Genomic DNA, 19,596 nt, shown 5'->3' on the forward strand with positions numbered 1-19,596 from the left:
ACAAAATGAGCATGGAGAGACAGAAAGACAGAGAGACAGAGAGACAGAGACAGACAGAGACAGAGACAGAGACAGACAGAAACAGAGACAGAGAGGCAGAGAGATTTTTAAAATATATTTTAGCCGGGCGGTGGTGGCTCACTCCTTTAATCCCAGCACTCGGGAGGCAGAGGCAGGCAGATCTTTGTGAGTTCGAGGCCAGCCTGGTCTACATAGCGAGATCCAGGAAAGGCGCAAAGCTACACAGAGAAACCCTGTCACGAAAAACCAAAAAAAGAAAAGAAATTGAGAGACTGTAAGATGTCTCAACAGTTAAGAGTGCTCAGAGTTCGGGTGCTGGCACCCACATCAGGAGGCTCACAGATACCTGTAACTCCAGTTCCAAGAGATCCAGTGCCCCCTTGTGGCCTCAGTGGGTGCCTGCACCTACGTGTGCTAAAACACACACACATAAATAATAAGTCTTTTTTAACCTTTTATTTTTTGAGATTATAATCTAGTTACATCATTTCCCACTCCTTTTCCTCCCTCCAAACCCTCCCACATACCCCTCCTTGCTCTCTTTCAAATTCATAGCCTCTTTTTTTTTATTAATTGTTGCTACATGCATACATGAAAATATAGAACACTTCACAAATTTGCATGTCATCCTTGTGCAGGGCCCCGCTAATCTTCTCTGTATCATTCCAATTTTAGTACACATGCTGCCAAAGCAAGCACTAAAATAAATATTTTTTTATAAAGAAATCAAATTGGAGAGAAGTGGAGCCAGGTCCGTTTCTGCAGTACTGGTATATATCACGGCATTTGTGCCAGGATGTGCCTCCTCCCGTAGATCCCCAATGGTGGTTCACTTTGGGAAACTGCTGTGTGTTTTCAACTTTGAATATGAGTTGGACATGCCGTCGGAGGGAGAAGAAAGAGACATCTTTGTTGTTTCTGATCAGAATCATCAGATTGGAATCACAGTCTCTTTGGGGGTGGGGTAGCCATCTTAGTTTTTTCAAGAACAAGCTGACTGATTCATCAAGATTCTAGAAAGAACCGAAGGATTGTATTATGCCACCTGCTTTCATTAACTGCTCAGTTGGTGGACTGACAGAGTACTGCTGTCTTTTCTTCTCCGTTCCTGTGGCAAAATAATCCCACATGTCACTACCATGGTTCACTCCCCGCCCCCCAACTTGGACATCCCTGCTGTGCCCTGGCGCCTTGGGATACAGACCGTGGGGAGAGGCGAGGGTCGGCAGAGGGGGTTTCAGAAATGGACTTACTTCACTTATTGCTCCCAAGCTGGTCTGGAACCAAATCGTTCGTGCCTAGTCTCCTCATTCTCCCCAGCGCTGGGAATCAAACCAGGCCCTTGAGCGGCAGTCTCCTGCTGCTGAGCTCCAGCCCCAGCCCTGGGGATTCTATTTTTAAAGGTTTTCAAGGAAGGCAATCTCCAATAACCTGTCCGACACATGATCTATATTTTTTAATGTTCTTCCTCTTATCAAATCTCAGCCTAAACCTGTCCCCTTTGCTCTCTCTTCAGTGAATTGTGATTTTTAAAAATATAACATACAATTTCATTTTGAAATCCTGTTTGGAGCTTAAACATTGGATTTTGGTTTATAGATAGCATTTATTCCGCCAGAGATGCTGGGCCATTTTGAGACGTCTCTGGTAAAATGGGGCTTTGTAACTTGAGTCTGAAAGGCAGATTACTGATCACCAGTGTGCTGATTTGATCAGTGTGAGGAACCAGTCACTGGGGTAAGCGGACCGACGCAGCTCCCAGTGTCTGTCTGCACTCAGAAGCTGTTTGTGCCGTGAAACCAGGAGAGGACAGGAGAAACTAGCTACCTCATCAGCTGTGAGGGTGGGAAGAGGGAATATGAAGCAGAAATGAAGCTCTGTGTGGTGACCATTTATAGTCCCAACACTTGGTGGGGGGGGGGGGCTCAGACGAGAGGCTGGTGAGTCTGAGACCAGCTTGGGCTACAAAGTGAGACTCTGTCTCAAAACAACATGAGGAGGAGGAGGAGGAGGGAGGAGGAGGAGGAGGAGGAAGGAGGAGGAGGAGGAGGAGGAGGAAGGAGGAGGAGGAGGAGGAGGAGGAAGGAGGAGGAGGAGGAGGAGGAGGAAGGAGGAGGAGGAGGAAGGAGGAGGAGGAGGAAGAGGAGGAGGAGGAAGGAGGAGGAGGAAGAGGAGGAGGAGGGAGGAGGAGGAGGAGGGAGGAGGAGGAAGAGGAGGAGGAGGAAGAGGAGGAAGGAGGAGGAGGAAGAGGAGGAGGAGGAGGAGGGAGGAGGAGGAGGGAGGAGGAGGAGGAGGAGGAGGAGGAAGAGGAGGAGGAGGAAGAGGAGGAGGAGGAGGAGGAAGGAGGAGGAGGAAGAGGAGGAGGAGGAGGAGGAGGAAGGAGGAGGAGGAAGAGGAGGAGGAGGAGGAGGAGGAGGAGGAGGAGGAAGAGGAGGAGGAGGAGGAGGAGGAACTACCCCCGAGGCAGAACACCCCACGCAGGTCAGAACAGAAAGTTGGTGACAAGGTATGGTGAAGAGTATCCTACAGTCTCCACAGGAATCTCAGATGCACGGTTGAGACTGTATGCAAATGAGTTGAGGAGAGCGCTCCCTTCAGGGCTGCCATGGAAACCAGAAAGATGCTTAAGTGATGCCAGAGGTTAAAGGTTAGTGGAAAGTGAACATTAGTGCTTTGTTTGTCCTCCTCCCAACACAGTCGTGAAACACATGGACCCACTCGAATTTTGTCAGGCCTCACCCCTCCTTACTGCAGGATGAAGTCTGCTCTCTCAGACTGGCCCGTTCTGGAAAGTCCACCAGCCTCCTTGGTTCTAGTTTCTTTCTCCCTCGGGATATGGTGTGCCTTGACCCTGGCTATTGATCTTGCAGCCCAAGAAGAGATGATGATATGGACAGTGTGAGCTGTCCGGCAAGGCAGAGGCCTCCTCAACAATGACGGATGGCCGGCACTTACAGGGGCAGCCTCCTCCTTCAAGTGCATTGACCCAGGGGATCTTGAGTTCAATGATCCAGACGTCCCGATCCCAGGTCTCGGGGCTCCTTTCCTTCTTGGTCAGAGCCCTGACTTGGAATGGAAGAGCTGACTCACTAGAGCACAGCCTTCCTTGGAGATCTGCTGCATTATATATAACGAGGTCCCGCTCCTAGGCGCCTCCTGACCTGCTGCAGGTGAGGAAGTGTCTGTGTTTGCCGCCGAGGTCCGAGGTATCCCCATACTTCCCCTTGTATAGGTGATTAATGAGTGTTAGCTTTCCTTGTCCTCTTCAACTGCATCAAAAGGCAGGAGCAGGGGCTAGGCAGCCGGCTCAGTGGTTAAGAGCATTTCCTGATCTTCTAGAAGACCCGAGCTCAGCTCCCAGCATCATGTCAGACAGTTCACAACTGCCTCTAACTTCTGCTCCAAGGATTCCGACACCTCTGGCCTCTGCAGACACAGACACCAGCACCCCTGTGCACATCACACACATACATATAATTAAAAATTAAATTAAATTTAAAAGAAAGCCAAAGGAAGCAGCCATTCAATTCCCAAATCATTATAGAAATACCATTTCCCTTGAAACTCTGCCCCTCTAGTTCATCCCACTCCGGGTTCATCCAAGCACTCAGAATCAAACCCAGTGCAGGCTGGGCGGGCACTCTTAACACCCCCACCCAGCCTTCTGCTGTTAGAAATCTTAGCAATTACACTACCCCCTCTCAGAGTCAACATTTATTATCAGTGACCAGGTCTTTATTGTAAGCCAGGACGTGATCTTGTGCAAGACAGTTCACTGCAGCTGAAGGCAATTCTCAGCTGGGCGCTTCCCTGCCTTCCTTCGTGTGCCCATAGCCCTGCCCGACGGAAGAACAAGTGCCTGAGTACCGAGGGTCCAATCCCGACATAACCGCGCTTCTTCAGTACACATACTGAGCCAGATTCTAACAAGATCTCCCCATGATGCCTCTGCATGTCAAAGTTCCGGAAGCACAGGCATCCCAGTCAGCTTTCTGTCCTTACAGTGAGATACTGGGTACAGACAACTGACTTAAGTCCCAGGAGGAGGTTTGTTTTGGCTCATGGTTTTGGAGGTTCTAGTCCAAGACCAGGTCGGCATATTGCTGTGGGTCTTCAGCAATATGGAGTATGTCTCACAGCCAGGAAGTATACAAGCACCAGACTGTGGGAAGGGAGAGGGAGAGGGAGAGGGAGAGGGAGAGGGAGAGGGAGAGGGAGAGGGAGAGGGAGAGGGAGAGGGAGAGGGAGAGGGAGAGGGAGAGGGAGAGGGAGAGGGAGAGGGAGAGGGAGAGGGAGAGGGAGAGGGAGAGGGAGGGAGGGAGAGGGAGAGAGAGAGAGAGAAAATATGCCTCCCAATGACCTAAAAACTTCCCACATGGCTCCTTCTCAAGGTCCACCACATCTCAAAAGCCCCACTACAGGGACTACATCTTTCATACGTGGACCTTTGCACATGGACCTTTAGGGGAACTTCAACATCCAAACTACAGCTGTTGATTTAAAGCCGGTTCTCAAACTTGTGTGTCAGGATCACCTGACAGGCTCCTTAACTCCAGCTGCTGCTCCTCCGCCCTCTGAGTTCTGAGGTTGACGTTGTTGGTAACTTCTGGGTGCAGCTGAGCTGTTTCTGTTTCCCAACTTCCACCTGAAGGAGGACAATTAGGGGGGCAGTGGGGCGCACGCCTTTAATCCAGCACTGGGGAAGTAGAGGCAGGTGAGTCTCTTTGAGACTGAGGCCAGCCTGGTCTATAGAGCAAGTTCCAGAACAGCCAGGGCTACACAGAGAAACCTGTCTCAAAAAACCAAGTAACCAACCAACCAACCAACCAACCATAAATATATAAATACACAGTATCTAAGGCAGGCATTGCTGGGAGTTTGAGGCTAGTCTGAACTACGTATTGAATTTAAAGCCAGTCTGGGCTACATGGCAAAAAAAAAAAAAAAAACCTCTCTCAGCAATAACATATAAATATATTAAGTATTAAATGTATATAAACATACCTGGAGATGACTGGGGTTGCAGCTCGCTCCCTCTTCTGAGGTGACTTCAAGGACACTGGCTCTGTCTGCTCTGCCATCACTAACATCTTGGACTGTTCACTTACGGCCTTCACGTAGCCACGTCTCCAGTTATCTATGGTCAAGGCAGGGCCTAAGAAGAGCGGGCAGCTGTGATCTGATTCTTTGAGGAGGAAACAAGAGCTTCTTTGGAAGGCCCCCATTCTTGCAGACTTCTGGTTTTGATTTCATAAATCCATATCCCTTCAGTTATTGCAACAACGTCTGTATGTAATATATTCTTTCAAAAGCCAGTCGATGGAAAGAGGGCAAGACAAAATCCAAAGTCTTCCATGAGGATATCACAAAAACCAACAAATGAGGAAACACCCTTCCTCACATGCCCTAGAAAGGAAACCAGATGTGTGTGTGTGTGTGTGTGTGTGTGTGTGCATATATATGTATATACATTTATATACATATATACGCATATGTATATATGTGTGTATATATGTATATACATACATACATACATATATACACTTTTTTTGAGACAAGATCTCATATATTCCAGGCTGGCCTCAAACTTGATAAATAGCCAAAGGCAACCTTGAACTTATGATCCACCCACCTTTTATCCCCCGAAGTGCTGGGATTACAGGTTGCTTAGTTAGGGTTTCTATTGCTGTTATGAAACACCATGACCAAAAGCAACTTTTGGTAGGAAAGGGCTTATTTGGCTTACACTTCTACATCACTGTTCATCCTCAAAGGAAGTTAGGACAGGAACTCAAACAGGGCGGGAACCTGGAGGCAGGAGCGGAAGGAACCGTGAAGGGGTGCTGCTTACTGGCTTGTTCCCATTACTGTTCTTACTGTTCAGCCTGCTTTTTTTGTTGTTGTTGCTGTCTTTTGTTTTTGTTTTTTTCAAGACAGGGTTTCTCTGTGTAGCCCTGGTTGTCCCGGAACTTGCTTTGTAGACCAGGCTGGCCTCAAACTCACAGAGATTCCATCATCTCTGCCTCTCAAGTGCTGGGACTAAAGGTGTGCACCACCACCACCTAGCCAGCCTGCTTTCTTTACAGAATCCAGGACCACCAGCCCAGGGGTAACCTCACCCACAATGGGCTGGGCTCTCCCCCATCAATCGCTAATTAAGAAAACACTCTACAGGCTTGCGGACAGCTCGTTCTTATGGAGGGAATTTCCCAGTTGAGCTCGCCTCCTTCAGATGACTCCAGCTTAGGTCTAGCTGACATAAAAACTAGCCAGCACAACAGGCTTCTGCCACCATGCCTGATTTATGAACTGGATTTTCTAATTCAAAAAGGAAGACGTATACACTAACAAATCAAAGCTGTGTTCAATGAAAACTACCCCTCTCCTCCACCCTAGACCCCCAGGGAGAGAGGGGAGGAGTCGGGCTCACTCCCTGGCTATCATTTCATTAGATCTCCAGGCTAGGACACAGGGGTGTGTTTAAGTACCTGGGCAGAAGACGAGCCAGAGTTCAAAGTGGGAGATCTGTCTTCAGTGAAGTCTCTGGAAGCGTCTACAGAGACAAGCTAGTCGGAGGGAACATCTGGGTGGCCTGAGATCAGAGTGTAGCTCCAAGAGTGTGACATTCTGCCCACAGACCTCACAGGTCCGTGACAGTAGGAGGGCTCCGAAGGGCATGGTAGCTTTGATGCACCAAAGCTTCAAGGTCACAAGTGTCTTGGGTGGTGAAAGCCCAGCTCTGAGACACTGTGACACCACGTACTTTTAATCAAATGGAGCACAGTAGCACACTTGGTGGGAAGTGAGAGAGGGTGCCGCTGGCTGCCGATGTATGCCAATTGGCAGAGTGCTTGCCTGGCAGCTGTGAGACCCTGGGTGCAATCTCCACCCCACAAATAACTGGATATGGTGGAGTGAGCCTTGAAACCCCACCACTTGGGAGGTAGAGGTAGGGGGATAAGACGTTTAAGGTTATCTTCGGCCACGTAGTGTACATAGCGAGATTGAGGCACATAAGACCTGGGCCACACAAGACCCTGTTTCAAAGCAGAGAGAGAAAGTAGAATCTGCACCTCATCCTTGGTGGTCACTGCAGCATCAGAGAACAGCCTCACGGAGTGGTGGTGTGGCTTTCCAGACAGCCTCCCTGTTGCCACCTACCAGTTCCTACTGACGCCATCTCCACTGGGTGTTGTGAAGATTTGCTCAGGTCGCACGCTTAGCCGAGTTCATGGCTATCTCCCATGTGGGATCCAACCTGGTATGGAGCTCCCAGGAAACCTCCTTAGCAAAGGACAGTGGATGAAGGGGAGGGAAAAGAGACCCAGCAATAACAGGTTCATGCGGGAGAGGGGAAGGGGATGGCCTGAGCCGGGAGAATGCTGTTTGTTTTCATGAAGGCGAATGGATGTTTTTACTCTCAGGCCTCAGACCTCAGAGGACATAAATCACTCAAGCCAGACAGTGGAATTCGTGGAAGGTTTTGCTTGCTTAGCTGAGGGGCTCGGATTTCATTTCAAGGCACCTGAAGAACAGTTGGGACAACATGAAGATGAATCCAGAGCTCTGTGCAAAGAAGTCAGAAAGGAGGATGCTCCAAGGAAGAGAGGGTAATTAAAAAGATTATCGCGTGGACCGTGGGAGAAGGCAGATGGTCCTGAAACCCGATGGTAGCACTGAGAATGGAAACGAGGGGACAGATGTGAAGGAGACGCTTGGCAACAGAGCCATCCCAGGCTATATAAAGCACCTGCTTGCCCAGTCTTCGATGGTTTCAAGTCCAAACACCAGAGTTTCCAAGACTTTTACCAAGAGCACCTTGCCGTGTGCAGTCCACGACTCTGGACTGTTCACCGTTGCTCATAGATACCGTTCTAAACAACTGAGTGGTTCTCTGTGATCAGAGTTCCAATTGTTTTCCGCGAGCCACACGCTGAACGACGATTTCTCCAGCACGAATATCTCCATTGATTTCCTGCTCCCAAATCACTTTACATGTGCGGATACTGCGCTATTTTACCATCTGCTCATATGCAGAAATCAAATAAATAATTGATAAAGTACACAATAAGCAGCAAACAGACAAGAAGATATTGTTTCTGTACTGTCGCTGACAAATGTCCATTCTCACATCAGTGATCGGCTTCCCATATCTATTGACTTAAAATATTTATTCTCCATAAGGAAGATAAGTTTTAAAAATCAGCAGAAAAAAAATGTGACAAATTCACTAAAAAATGATCTCTATGAGTTGAAGAAAATCTGTAACATGGTTTTGTTGTTGCCATTCTTAGCCACTATCCTGGAATTCAAATTTTTTTCCTCACGTGCCTGTGTGTGAGTGGGGGACGGGGCGTGTGTGCATGTATGTTTAAATGTGTGAGTGCATGTGTGTGCTCAGATGCGTGTGCAGGTATGTGTGTGTATGCAGAGGCCTCAGGTTGACACTGGGATCTCCCTCTATCACTCTTCTCCCTAGTCATTGTAGCAGGGTCTCTCGGTTGAATCCAGAACTTGGTTTTTTGTTTGTTTGTTTGTTTGAGCTTAGTATGCGTATGGATGATATCTGCAGGGGCACTGCTGTAACTCCAGGTTCATCAAGTCAACTGAATCTTCTTTAAGACTTTTCCATGGGAGAACAAAGGGCTGTAAACTAGTCATATTAGGTTAAACAGTAGTCTCTTAAACATGGGCGATAGGACCTGTTGTTGGACTGTGTTTGAGCAACACATTTCACTTGTGATGTAAATTGTACCTCATGTGACATCCTCAAAACCTGACTTAGAATTTAAACAGGTCACACATGAGCATGATCTAAAATTCTCAACATATTTAAATGGATAGCCAGGCATCGTAGTTGCCTTGATTACTTTTGCTGTTGCTGAGATAAGACATCTGGGAAAAGCAATTTACGGAAGGAAAGGCTTATTTTGGCTCCAGTTGGAGGGTACAGTCCACAGGGCGAGGAACTCCAGGTGGCAGGGGTTGGTCCCCTCGCACCCACAGTCCAGAAGCAGAGAACGCTGAATGCTGCACTCAGGAAGCTTTTCCTTCCTTTCATTCAGTCCAAGGCCAGGGAATGGTGCCACCCACAGTGGACAGGGCTTCCCACTTAATCAACCCTGCCTAGGTAATTCCTTCCTCCTCACAGATGCGCCTAGAAACTCATCTCCTGGGCGATTCTAGATGCGGTCAAGTTGGCGATGATAACCCTCACAGCAGTGCGTGCATGTCCTCCCAGCACTCAGGAGGCTGAGGCAGGAGGTCAGTTCAAGCTCAGTCTGGTGGACCTCATGAAAACCATGCCTCAAATAGACAAACAAGCAAATAATAGTGTACAACAGAACGCTTCCTCTCCACTCCTGCTACCCAGTTAGAGAAATCTCTCCCTCAGAACCTGTCCACAGCCATTGTATCTGTTGTGCCATTGCAGATATCTGTGCATGCAGTAAGATGTAAGAAAAAAAAATGGGCGAATATGTTTGCATCCACATGTGAACAGCAAAGGACATCCTTGGGTAGTTTCCTTTGTTACTTTGCTTTTCTGTTTTATTATTATTATTATTATTTTTTTTTGGTTTTTTTTTTTTTGTTTTGTTTTTTCAAGACAGGGTTTCTCTGTGTAGCTTTGCGCCTTTCCTGGAGCTCACTTGGTAGCCCAGGCTGGCCTCGAACTCACAGAGATCCGCCTGGCTCTGCCTCCCGAGTGCTGGGATTAAAGGCGTGCGCCACCACCGCCCGGCTTATTATTATTTTTTAAATTTACATTTATTTTCTCAGTCTCTCTCTCTCTCTCTCTCTCTCTCTCTCTCTCTCTCTCTCTCTCTCTCTCTGTGTGTGTGTGTGTGTGTGTGTGTGTGTGTGTGTGTGTGTGTGTGTGTGATGGAGAAGGCATGCCACAGTGAGAGTTTGGAGAAGGCCAGAAGACAGCTTGGTGGAGGTGGTCCTGTGGGTCCTGGGGATGGAATTCAGGTCACCAGCTTCATGCAGTAAGTGCCATTACCCGATGCATATTGGCCCCTGCTTTGTTTGTTTTAATGAATTTGTGTGTGTGTGTGTGTGTGTGTGTGTGTGTGTGTTCCATGGCGTGCAATTGGATGGCAGAACACTGTTTTCCAGAGTCAGTTCTCTCCTTTTCTCACATGAGTCTAATCAGGTCACCAGGCATGGTGGCAAGTACCTCTGCCTGCTGGTCATCTCACCAGCCCCTCCACACCCTCACCTTGTGTTTTGATTTAAAAAAAAATTAGATTTCTAAGCCAGGCGGTGGTGGCGCACGCTTTTAATCCCAGCATTCAGGAGGCAGAGCCAGGCGGATCTCTGTGAGTTCGAGACCAGCCTGGTCTACAGAGTGAGTTCCAGGAAAGGCTCCAAAGCTACACAGAGAAAACCCTGTCTCAAACAAACAAAGAAACAAACAAAAAATTAGATTTCTGAATGAATGTTAATGTCACTTGCACTCAGCGACCACATTTTAGACAACCAGAAAAATACCATGTTATTACTTGTATCATATTGTGTAATTATACAGAAATTATTTTATTTAGCACAGAGGGAGGCAGTACTCCCCTCCACTAACAGATGAGAAAGAAAGTCAGGGTTAGAGGTTGGAGATGGCTCAATGATTAAGAGTTGCTCTTTCAGTGCCCAGGTTCGATTCCAGCACCCACATAGCAGCTCACCACTGTCCGTAACTCCACTTCCGGAAGATGCTACTTCATCTTCTGGCTTCCCTGGGCATCAGACATGCACATGGTACACATATATACATGTAGGCAAAGCACTCATACACAGAAAACAAAGACAAAATTTTTTTAAAAATCAAGCTTAATACCACATAACTATTAAGTAGTATTTGGGGGTGGGGTGGTGACTAGACAATTGTAGCCTTAGACTTGCTCATTTATACTCTCATTTCAAGTGTTTCTAATTTTTTTTTTTTTTTGAGACAAGATGTCATGTTGCCCAGGTTGGCTTTGAACTCTCTATACAGCAGAAGATGACTTTGAACTCCCAATCTTCTGCTTTTACCTCTGGAGTTCTGGTATCACAGGCGTGTGCCTCTATACCCGGCTGAAGCATTTCTAATTTTTGGTTCTGAATTTAGCATCAGAATTCTGATTTCCAGGATCTGGGGCAATGGGCTGGTGAGCAGAGCACTGGATACACAAGTGTGACGCTGGATTTTGAATCTCCAAGAACCATGTAAATACTGGGTGGGGTATGGTGACCCAGCTGTGATTCCAGCACTCGGGAGGCAGTTAGGGGATCCCTGGAGCAAGCTGGCCAGCAAGACCAACCATGCTAATAAATTCTGGGTTTGCCAGGCAGTGGTGGCGCATGCCTTTAATCCCAGCACTCGGAAGGCAGAGGCAGGTGGATCTCTGTGAGTTCAAGGCCAGCCTGGTCTACAGAGTGAGTTCTGAGAAAGCCAGGACTGTTTCACAGAGAAACTCTGATCTTGAAATACTAAAAAAAAAAAAAAAAAAAAAAAAAAAAAAAAAAAAAAAAAAAAAAAAAAACACAAAACCAAAACAAAGCAAAACAACAACAACAAAAAAAACCCCAAAAACCTCTATAGATACGTGGTGTTAAATACAGATTATTTCATCTCATCCTTTTTACATTTAACATGCCTTGAAATGATTTATACTACTTTTGAATTAAAGATGGTCACAAAAATCTTTGCTGCTGAGATGACTCTGAGTAAAGAAAGGCCTTGCTACCACACCTGATGACCTGAGTTTGATCCCCAGGACCCACATGGTAGAAGGTAGGCTTATTGTCTGTCCTCTGAGCTCTGTATGTACATGAGTGCACATGTACACACACACATGCATACATATGTGGTGGTATTGTGTTCCTCAAAATATCGTGCACCCTAATAAACTTATCTGGGGTCAGAGAACAGGACAGCCACAATATTAAACATAGAGGATAAGCAGGGTGGTGGTGGCACACACCTTTAATCCCAGCACTCGTGAGGCAGAGCCAGGTGGATCTTTGTGAATTTGAGGCCAGCCTGGGCTAGAGATTGAGATCCAGGAAAGGCCCAAAGCTACACAGAGAAACCCCGTCTCAAAAAAATCAGGGGGTGGGGGGGGTGGGGGAATCATAACCATGGGACTGGAGAGAGAACTCAGTGGGTGAAGCCTTGTTATGTGAGCCTGAAGACCTAAGTGGCTATCCCAAGCACCCACATAAAAGGCCTGTGCCTGTGATCCTGGTGCTGGGGTGGCTGAGACTGGAGGACCGCTGGAGCTGGCCAGCCAGTCTGGACAATTCGTGACCTCCAGTTTCAGTGACAGGCTCTGTCTCAAATTTAAAAAAACAAAGTAGCCAGTCATGGTAGGACACAGTAGCACACATCTTTAACCCCTGCACTTGGGATGAAGATCTCTGTGGGTTTGAGCCAGCCTGGTATACATATCGAGATCCAGGAAAGGCACCAAAGCTACACAGAGAAACCCTGTCTCAAAAAAAAAAAAAAAAAAAAAAAAAAAAGTCAGGAAAAAAGCTGAACAAGGAGATTAGATTCAGAGTTGTTGTTTAAAAAGAAAAAGGAAAAGGAAAAAGAGAATATAGATATGAGATAGAACATTGACTCCACTCTGAGAAAAAAGATAAAGAAATAATAGAAAAAATGGGTAGATATTGAACTTATTCTAAAAAGAAAAAGGGGAAGATATAAAAATGACAAAAGGTAGATTATTGAATCTATTATGAAAAGAAAAAAGAGAGAATATGGATATGATAAGATAAAAAGGGAGATTATGGAATCCACTTTTAAAAAGGAACTACTTGCCAGGCGGTGGTGGCGCACGCCTTTAGTCCCAGCACTCGGGAGGCAGAGGCAGGTGGATTTCTGTGAGTTCGAGGCCAGCCTGGTCTCCAAAGCGAGTTCCAGGAAAGGCGCAAAGCTACACAGAGAAACCCTGTCTCCAAAAAAAAAAAAAAAAAAAAAAAAAAGGAACTACTTGTTTTAAATAGGATAAGTAATGAAATTTTTTTAAGTTTATCAAATGTTACTGGACTGGACATTGTTATATATTAATGGAGTTTTTTTTGTCTGAATCTGTCAAATGTTAACGGACTAGACAGCGTTAATGTAATCTTGACTGTGTATATTGTATATACTTATTGGATATAATTTTTCTTGTATTAGTTATAAGCTTTTTTAAATTTTAGGCAAAAAAGGGGAAATGTGGTGGTATTGCATTCCCCAAAATATTGTGCACCCTAATAAACTTATCTGGGGTCAGAGAACAGGACAGCCACAATATTAAACATAGAGGATAGGCAGTGGTAGCACACGCCTTTAATCCTAACATTCCAGAGGCAGAAATCCCTCTGGATCTCTGTGAGTTCAAGGCCACATTGGAAACAGCCAGGCATGGTGACACACGCCTTTAATCCCAAGAAGTGAGCCTTTAATTCCAGGAAGTGATGGCAAAAACAGAAAGATATATAAGGTGTGGAGACCAGAAACTAGAAACATTTGGCTGGTTAAGCATTTGGCTGGTTAAACTTTTAGGCTTTTGAGCAGCACAGTTCAGCTGAGGGCCATTTGGATGAGGACTCAGAGGCTTCCAGTCTGAGGAAACAGGATCAGCTGAGGAACTGGCAAGGTGAAGTAGCTGTGGCTTGTTCTGCTTCTCTGATCTTCCAGTATTCACCCCAATACCAGGCTCCAGGTTTGTTTCTATTAATAAGAGCTTCTAACAATTCTTGCTACATACATACACATGATGTAATGAGCCAAGTGTGATAATGCACACCTTTAATCCCAACACTCAGTAGGCAGAGGAAGGAGGATCTCTGTGAGTTAGTTCACGGCCACCCTGATCTACATAGTGAGCCTCAGGCCACCCAGAGATACATAGTGAGACCCTATTTTTTGTTTTGTTTTGTTTTTCGAGACAGGGTTTCTCTGTGCAGTTTTGTGCCTTTCCTGGACCTCACTCTGTAGACCAGACTGGCCTCGAACTCACAGAGATCCACCTGCCTCTGCCTCCCGAGTGCTGGGACTAAAGGCGTGCACCACCACTGCCCAGCTTGTAAGACCCTGTTTTAAAAAATATAATAATTATTATTATTATTATTATTTTTTTTTTTTTTTTTGGTTTTTCGAGACAGGGTTTCTCTGTGTAGCTTTGCGCCTTTCCTGGAACTCACTTGGTAGCCCAGGCTGGCCTCGAACTCACAAAGATCCGCCTGCCTCTGCCTCCCGAGTGCTGGGATTAAAGGCGTGCGCCACCACCGCCCGGCAATAATTATTTTTTTAAGCCTCTGTCTTATCCTGAGTTTACCACTCCCCTTGGATCTGCATGGCTCTGTGAGTGTTTCTTCAACTGAAAGTAGTATGCCTTTGATCCCAGCACTTGGGAGGCAGAGCCAGGTGGATCTCTATGAGTTCGAGGCCAGCCTGGTCTACAGAGAGAGATCCAGGACAGCAAGAGTTGTTACACAGAGAAACCTGTCTCAAAAAACCAAAAAGTATCCATCAGAGTTTCATGAGAGGGAGGGACGACATCTTGCTGATGAGGCCTGGGGAGATGGCTCAGTGTATAAGGCATCAGACAGGCAAGTGTGAGGACAGAGATCGAATCCCCAGCTCCCACATTAAAAAAAAAAAAAAAAAAAAAAAAAAACAGCACTCGTGGTGGCCTTCCTGTAATCCCAGTCCTCGGGAGGTAGAGCCAGGGGATTCTCAGAGCAAGCTGGATAGTTAAACTCATTGACTAAGCAAGTTGGATAGTTCAATCATCAGAGCTGATGAGCACCAGGCTTAGCAAGGGATGCTGCCTCGGTCAATAAAATGGGGAGTAATTGAGGAAGACACCAGGTCTCAACCTCTGCCCTCTACATGCACACACACATATGTGCACATTCGGCCCTGCACATGTGTGTCCATACACGTGCATGCACATACATGAATACACATGCCCCCCAAAAAAGTATTTTTATGAAAGTACTGGAATTACAAAACTAGATGTTTTATCCAGGGACTGTGAATAGTTTCTTCACAAAATGTTGAGCTAGAATGAGGTTTATTTATACATTATTGAAATGTCAGCTAGTATTACTAAATTGGGCAACATTTTAAAACAGATATTGAGCTGGACGCGGTGGCGAATGCCTTTAATCCTAGCTGAGGCAGCCTGTTCTACATAGTGAGTTCCAGGACAGCCAGGGCTATGTAGAGATAGCCTGTCTAAAAAACAAAAAACAAAACAAACAAACAAAAACAATAACAAAAAACAGATGTTGAAAATGACTTCCCAGAAACTGTCAGATAATCGCGACAGAACATTAATGAGATTGACCAGATTACAGAAAATACTCATTTTCAACAGCTGCAGTTTGTACCCATCGGAGCCTCTCTGTTAGATGAGAAATACTTGAACTTTTTTCTTTCAGATAAATTAAGGAATTGAATCTTTGCAACTCTTTTTTTTTTTCTGAAAAGAAAAAAATGTGTTAAAATACAAGATTGCCAAGACAGATACTGGCTTTTGAAAGAATACTAATAACTTTTTTGTGGCTGAGAGCTTCTTTTTATACACAGAAAAAACCTCCAGCTATTCTTGAGTGTTTTGAAGATCCAAAGAAAGACTTTTGATTGAGGCTTGTACATAATGCCGCCGCTCTTTCTCATGGTGCCAAGAAGAAGCGTGCAGCACATGCGTGCTTCAAGCAGCCTCTCTGAAGGGCTTTGCTTACAGCAGGCTTTCCAGGAAGAAATGAATGATGAGCGCCTGCCACAGAAGGATGTCGTGAAAGAAAATGGCAAGGCTTGGTGGCAAAATGGGTCCACTGACACAGAAAATGGTAAGTGGGAAAATAGTTCTTGATGGTTCCTCTCAGTCAGTCTTGATTCAGCAGAAGGAAGAAGGGTGATTCGGGGGGCATTTGCTGGTGTCCTGGCAGCCCACTGGTCTTCCCATCTGCCATGGTTACTCCTCATTGTCAGCTTGAGTGCATTTAGGATACAGGCCTCTGGATGTGCCGGGAGATGTTTCCAGAGAGGTTTAATTGGCACGAGAAGACCCAACCTGAATGTGGTCAGCACCATGACATGGGTTAGGGTCCCAAACGAAATAAACAGACAGTAGAGTCAAGAGGATCCACTGGGTAAAGGCACTTGTTGCCAAGCCTTACGACCCCAGATCAATATCCTGAACTCACGTGGTGGAAAGAGATCCTGCAGGCTGTCCTCTGACCTCTATACACACACCTTGGCATGCAGACATACACACACACACACACACACACACACACACACACACACACACACACACAAACACAAAAACACACATAAAATACATACATAATTTTTTGAGGAGCAAGTGAGCAGAGTACCCATATTATCTATCTCTGCTTCCTGATTATAGGCAACATGGCTGGCCACCTCACACACCTGCTGGTGTGTCTTCCCTGTCACGGTGGACTGTACCCTAAAACCACGAGCCAAATAAGTCCTCCTGTTATGCACTGCGTGCAGAACGTGCCCAGAGGCTCATGCATTCAAACATTCGGTTTCCAGCCCAAGGGCTGTTTCAGAAACTCGTAGAGCCTTGAAGAAGGGAACCTCCCTGGAGAATGTGAGAATGGAGGCAGGCCTTGGGACTTCATGGACCCGTCACACCTTTCGTCTGCCTTCTATTTCCCAGATTGCCAACCGTCTTAGTGCATGTCCTATTGCTTTCAAGAGACACCATGACCAGGGAACTCTTATAAAGGAAAAGCATTTCACTGGGGCTGGCTTCCAGTTCAGAGATGTAGTCCATTGCCATCATGGCAGGAAGCATGGCAGTGCAGGCAGACATGGTGCTGGAGAGGTAGCTGAGAGTCCTATGTCTGTGTAGGCAGGGCAGCAGCAGGATTGGCATTCAGTTCTGCAGAACCCATATAAATGTCAGGCAACCCACCTATAATCCCAGTCTTGAGAGGTAGAGACAGAATCTGCAGAGTAAGCTTGTTGTGAGATTCACCATATTGGTAAGCTCTGGATTTTGAATGAGAGAGCCTGCCTCAAAGAATGCAGATGTATTAGAACAACAAGACAAATAACTAAGGCATCTCCTTAAGTTGCTTTTGCACAGGATTTTGTCATAGCGACAGGAAAACTACTAATACATCTGCATTCTTGTTGGAGCCCAATCTTCCTCTGGGCGAAATTCTGTATTGTGTTTGTTGTATAGACTACCTCTGGCACACACCTCCAGTGTTGATGCCCCCACAAGAGCAGAAGGCCATCAGTCTGCCTTTGGGTGTCTTTACAAAACAAACACAAGTTCTAATAAGAATAATAAAATGATCCTTGCCTGGAGTTTGTATCTACAGGGAGTGAAGCAAAGACCAGGGACATCTGGGAGTCAGACCAGCAGCGACAGAGTGACACCATGCAGCCTGCCATCTCCACTCCACAGCTCCCTATACCCAACTCTTTTCAAAACTGTCATTTTGTTGGGTCCCTAACACCTATTTGTACATTGAGGTGTGGATTCAGGAGCTGGAGATGTTTCAGCCATTAAAGGATAGGCTCACAACCAACATGTGAAGAGAAATGGATTCAGATGCATGTAGAAGAAACCAACAACACTGGCCACTTAAGACAGAAGTCTGCCTTTCACAGAAAAGTGTGGATATTGCTGTTTAGGGTGGTAGCCTCCCTAAGTGCTTCTAGATATCCGCTTTGCCATCCTTAAGGTACAGACCACAAAGGAGCTTCAGCCATCACATATAATGGGAAAGGGGATGAAGTGTATACCTCCACTCTTGAAGAATAAGCCCAGGAAATTGTGCATGCTATTTCTATTTCTTTTTTTTTTTTTTTTTTTTTTTTTTTTTTTTTTTTTTTGGTTTTTCAAGACAGGGTTTCTCTGTGTAGTTTTGCGCCTTTCCTGGGACTCACTTGGTAGCCCAGGCTGGCCTCGAACTCACAGAGATCCGCCTGGCTCTGCCTCCCGAGTGCTGGGATTAAAGGCGTGCGCCACCACCGCCCGGCGCTATTTCTATTTCTATCCCATTGGTTAGCCATCTAGATGTAGCTGCAAGGGAGGCAGAGAAATGTGGTCTTCATTTTCAGAGGTCAATACATAAAATCTTCTGAGTTTAAAAGGGAAGAATAGAAACTAAATACTAACACATATGCTCTCATACACCTTTCTTCCCCCCCCTCCATATTTATACATATGTGGTGTGTTTGTGCATATTTGCACATATATGGGCATGTGTGTGTGACTATTAATGCATGTGGAGGTCAGAAGCTGATGTCAGGAGTCACCCTGGATCACTCTTCCACCTTATTCATTGAGGCAGGCTCTCTCATTCAAAATCCAGAGCTTACCAATATGGTGAATCTCACAACAAGCTTACTCTGCAGATTCTGTCTCTACCTTTCAAGACTGGGATTATAGGTGGGTTGCCTGACATTTATATGGGTTCTGCAGAACTGAATGCCAATCCTTATTCTTTCTTGTCAAAGGCTTGGTTTGTTTATTTTGTCTTTTTTTTTTTTTTTTTTTTGAGACAGGGTCTCATTATGCAGCCCTGCCTGTTCTGGAACTCAGTAGGTAAACAAGGCTGAGTGTATCTAGTGAGACCCACCAGCCTCCCAAGTGCTAGGATTAAATGTGTGCACCACCATGCCTGACTCATGCCAAGGGCTTTAACCACAGAGCCATCTCTCCAGTCCTTATGTACCTTTCAGAATTCCTTTTTTTTTTTTGTTTTGTTTTTTGTTTTTTGTGTTGCACCTTTCCTGGAACTCACTCTGTAGACCAGGCTGGCCTCGAACTCACAGAGATCCACCTGCCTCTGCCTCCTGAGTGCTAGGATTAAAGGCTTGTGCCACAGAATTCCTTTTTTTGGTTTTTTGTTGGGGTTTTTGTTTTATTTTGAGATACAGTTTTTGTTTTATTTTGAGATACAGTTTCATGTAGTCCATGTTGGCCTCATACTCACTATGTAGCTGAGGTTGGCCTTGAACTCCTGATCCTCCTGCATCCACCTCCCAAGTATGTCAACCCATTGGCCCATAATTACTTTTTTGCTGAAATACCCAGAGATGGTTTCTATTACTACGAACAAGAGCTCATGCATGACTCCATGAGGAAAGCCCAGGCGATGACACAGATGGGCAGGATTGGTTGGCCATGTCTGGCATTCCCACAGTTCCCAACATACAAATCAGAAACAAAATATAAACCCCAGCCTCTGCTTCCTAAGTGCTAGTATTATGAATGTGCCTCACCATATCCAGCTATTCTTTTATTCACATTCACCTTTCATATTATGTCAATCACCCAAGCACGCACTAGGCCCCAGGTTCAATCCCAAGCACCATTAAAAAGAAGAAAAGGGGTTGGGGAGATGATTCAGCAGTTAAGAGCACTTCCCCTACTCTTGCAGAGGACCTAACTACAGTTTCTAGCACCACACCTGGCTCTTAACCATCTGTATATAAATGGGGTTCCCACTTTGGACTCACCAAGATAGGATAGATAGTGGAGTATTTTCTATGAATTTGCCAAATACAAATGGACTGGACATTGTAAATATAAAAAAAAA

General features: G+C 45.8%; 1 non-coding gene across 1 annotated transcript; it reads right to left on the reverse strand.

The window, feature by feature from the left end:
• Positions 1 to 614: 614 nt before the first annotated feature.
• On the reverse strand, positions 615 to 720 carry LOC121831848 (U6 spliceosomal RNA). The gene has a single exon (XR_006075451.1). It is a non-coding gene; the product is annotated as a U6 spliceosomal RNA (small nuclear RNA).
• Positions 721 to 19,596: the final 18,876 nt, after the last annotated feature.

Source organism: Peromyscus maniculatus, chromosome 8 (assembly GCF_049852395.1).
Source record: "Peromyscus maniculatus bairdii isolate BWxNUB_F1_BW_parent chromosome 8, HU_Pman_BW_mat_3.1, whole genome shotgun sequence".
Taxonomy (NCBI): domain Eukaryota; kingdom Metazoa; phylum Chordata; class Mammalia; order Rodentia; family Cricetidae; genus Peromyscus; species Peromyscus maniculatus.